Raw genomic sequence first — 3,769 nt, 5'->3', positions numbered from 1 at the left:
GGTTCTTCTCTTCACTATGTCGACATTCACTGGCTCTGTGAAAGCGGTGTGGGTAACAGCGCTCAGCATGAATCAAGACAATGGCACGACCTGTCCTAGTGGGTGCTGTGTCATCTTTACTAAGATGCACTCATGGTTTAAAACAAAAAAATAAGCTAGTTCAGTTAAAGAGTGACTTGATGAAATAGTAAACATCATTTTATTAATTTGTATTGCTATGTTATCAATGTATTTTCTTGATTTTTAGCTTTATTTAATTTCAACCCTTAAGTACATTTTTTTAAATAGCCTGTGACAAATTAGGAGTGTCACATAAAAAACTGTTTGCAATCCAGAATATGATGGTCATATTGATAAAAGGTACTTGTGCAATTATTTGACTTAGGACCGAAACTGTCATTTTCTTCAAGGAATATCATTTTGCTTAAAAGAATGACTAATAGACTGTGGTAGTTCAGGCTGACTCATAAGGCAGATATTTTCTCAAAAAGAAGAGGGAACCTGCCGCTTCAAGGAAAACCTCTGCTGTATTGGTTACCAACGGTAAAATTGACACATTTAAGCCAAAATGAGAATTTGGAAAAACATTACGAGTCTGACAGCTTCTCAGTGTTTTTCTGATGAGATGGAAGATGGTATCCAGGAATGCGATTTTTTGGTTATTGTCAAAAGAAATGTGTCAGTCGGAAGATCTGCATAACCAAGGAAACCAGTATTTTCTGATCAGCTCTAGAACAGGCATGGCGGGAAGCTCCTCTCTAAGCAGGGGGTGGACCAAGGGGTTTTATGTCACAGAGGATACATTCACTGATTTGGCAAGCGTTGGTGTTGCATCAAGGAAGCTGCACGATTACCTGGAAAGGCTATTCCCATTCTCTTTGTTTTATCTCATCCCATTATTGTGTGAGGCCAAGTTTTCTTCACCGCCTTCAACCAAAGCAACATATTGCAACAGACTGAATCTAGAAGCAGATAGAAGAATCCATTTATCTCCTATCAAGCTGGATATTTAAAAGGATTGCAAAGGACTTTTAGAAGGCTACTCTTGTCACTACATTCTTTTGTTTTTCATAAGAAATATAATTTATGTTAAAACATGGAATCATTTTATTTTTTAAAATTTATTAGAGTAAATATTTATTTTTTATGTTTCAGTTTCTAATATATCAATATCAAATATTAAATATCAATAGACATAAACCCATATCAGCAAAAACTTTGGCATGCACAGTACTTTTTAAAAGATTAAAACTTTGAAAATCATTGCTTTGTACTATAAGGCTTAGCGATAGGATCAGAGCCTTTGTTTAAAATATCTGCAGCAATGCCAACCCCGTAAGAATTGTTTGTTGCTTAGCCTGAATGCAGGATATATTTTAAATACAATGGCAAGAGTAGAAGGAAGTCTAGTGAGTGAAGTAATCATTGCTGTGTGAGTTGTACATTCAACCATTTTAAAGCACAGGTTAAGGAAACTTAAACCAGACATGACATTTTCAATGCAGTACATAGTGTTTTTGTTTGAAGACTCATCATCTCGCCATTCCCAGGGATGGGGTAGGGAGCAAAGAGTTTCAGGCCTTAGTTTCTTTCGTTTTTTTTGTGTGTTTTTTTTTTCTTCTTTTTTACATTACATTGTTTTTATTTATTTAGAATCCTTTTTTTACTGGAGTGTAGTTGCTTCACAATTTTGTGTTATTTTCTACTGTCCAGCAAAATGAATCAGCCAGACATGTATGTATGTCCCCTGCCTTGTGGGTTTCCTCCCATCCCGTCACCACTGAGGCTCTAGAATCAGCCAGACATGTATGTATGTCCCCTGCCTTGTGGGTTTCCTCCCATCCCATCACCACTGAGGCTCTAGAATCAGCCAGACATGTATGTATGTCCCCTGCCTTGTGGGTTTCCTCCCATCTGGTCACCACTGAGGCTCTAGAATCAGCCAGACATGTATGTATGTCCCCTGCCTTGTGGGTTTCCTTCCATCCCTTCACCACTGAGGCTCTAGAAGAGTTTGGTGTGCTACACAGTAGTTCTCACTTGTTATCTGTTTGATACATAGTATCAATAGTGTCTATGTGTCAGGCCTCAGTTTCAAGACCTGTGCTTCCCCTGAGTGCCTGATGTACTCTGACCTTCTGTCAACCATTTCTCTCCCTTTTCTTTGGCTGCTAGGAAGCTGGAAGCTAAATTCTCCGCTGAGCCTTGCTCACGAATGGAACTTTGCATTTACATGTCTTAACTGACTTCACTCTGCCTTGATTTAATTTTGCTACTTCCCCTGCACTTATCTTTTGAGTTCTTCATCTGAATTTTCTCGGATATTTCCAAAACCTACCTTCAATCCTCTTGCCAAACAAGGTAAAGTGTAAACGTTTAAGTGTGTGTGACTATCAGCAATGCAGGAAGTTTCTTTTTCTCTGGGCCTGAACCCAACTCCTTTCTAGGCATCAGGTTGCATGTCTGTAATATCTTTGCTGTTACTTTCTTCAATTCACCTGTAAAATAGGGACATGGATTCACAATGGAAAGCGGCAGAGCCGGGCCTCTGGAAAAGCTGAAGAAGCCAGCTGGGACCCACAGGCCATGGAGCAGAGAGGAGGCAGGCTGCTGGTAGGTAGGAAGCGATGCAAGGTCCCCAAGCCACCAGGGGGAATCTGCTTCTTTAATGAAAGGGTCCTTCTTTCCAGGGGATTATAAGAATATTCATGACCCTTGAGATCAGCAGGTGAGGCCCAGCCCTCCGTACTCATCCTTTGGGCAAATAGTCCAGAAAGCCGAGATTGCTGGGATAAGAAAGGAACAGCGGGAGTTGGGAGGTTTCCCTGCTTCTATTGGCCCCCGAGCCCCTGTATTTTGGGGTGGGCCTGGCGGGGAGTGGTACTTGTCCTGAGGTGAAGCACGGACTGTGTCTTTCATTTCTAAAGAGCAGACGCAAGGCCCAGGCAGAAGTCCCGTGACATGACTTGAGACACAAAATGGTATCTTAGCATCGAAGACCCCCTTTGACAACAAGAAGAAAAGCCCTTTTCTTCCCAGCCCGGATTAGGCGAGGAGGGAATTCTCTGGAACATGTGTGCTTTGTTTCGTAGGGGGCAGCCAGGCTGGCCCGGGGCTTGCCTCCCAAAGCCCGCCCAAGGAAGCTTGTCCCCGTGTAATTAAAAGGGAAGGGGACACAGCAGGGCGTCTTGTTCCGCTGCTGCCCACCAAAGTGGGGTCCCTGGGGAACGGTGGGGCCCAGGAAATTGGCTAAATTAATGGTTACTGAAGGCCTCACTGACTGTGTGGGCCTGGAGGCAGAGGGAGGGGCAGGGCACGGAGTGAGAGCTCTTCTGACAAAATGGGAAGAAGAGAAACCCTCTCAGACAGCAGAGAGGTCTGAGCCTCTGGTCACCCGACGGGACAGCAAGGCCGCCCGGGGGACAGGGCACCTGCAGCAAGGGGTCAGCACCTCGTGGAGAGCAGAGCCCCAGGGCGGTGTGTCCAGGCCCTGGCTCGTCCAGCTGACACAGGCTGGCCCCTCGCTTTCTCCCGCTGACAGCAAGACCGGGAGCCAGAGGTCACGGGTCACGGCCGGCCCTGAGGCCTGGGGCTCACAAAGGGGAGCGGGGGCTTCCCCTGGCAACACGAGTTTCTGCAAAGCGGTCTCAGTATTTGTCAGTGGTAGAGTGTCTCACTCAGAAATGACTGGGAGCAGTAAAACACTCGACTAGAGGCTAACAAGCTTGGCATTTATAGAGTGTGATCCTGTTAAGGAGAAAAAGAAGAA

The sequence above is a fragment of the Bubalus kerabau genome, chromosome 2 (genome assembly GCF_029407905.1).
Source record: "Bubalus kerabau isolate K-KA32 ecotype Philippines breed swamp buffalo chromosome 2, PCC_UOA_SB_1v2, whole genome shotgun sequence".
In the NCBI taxonomy this organism is placed as follows: domain Eukaryota; kingdom Metazoa; phylum Chordata; class Mammalia; order Artiodactyla; family Bovidae; genus Bubalus; species Bubalus kerabau.
The sequence above is the reverse complement of the archived record's forward strand: the minus strand, read 5'-3'. Positions refer to the sequence as shown.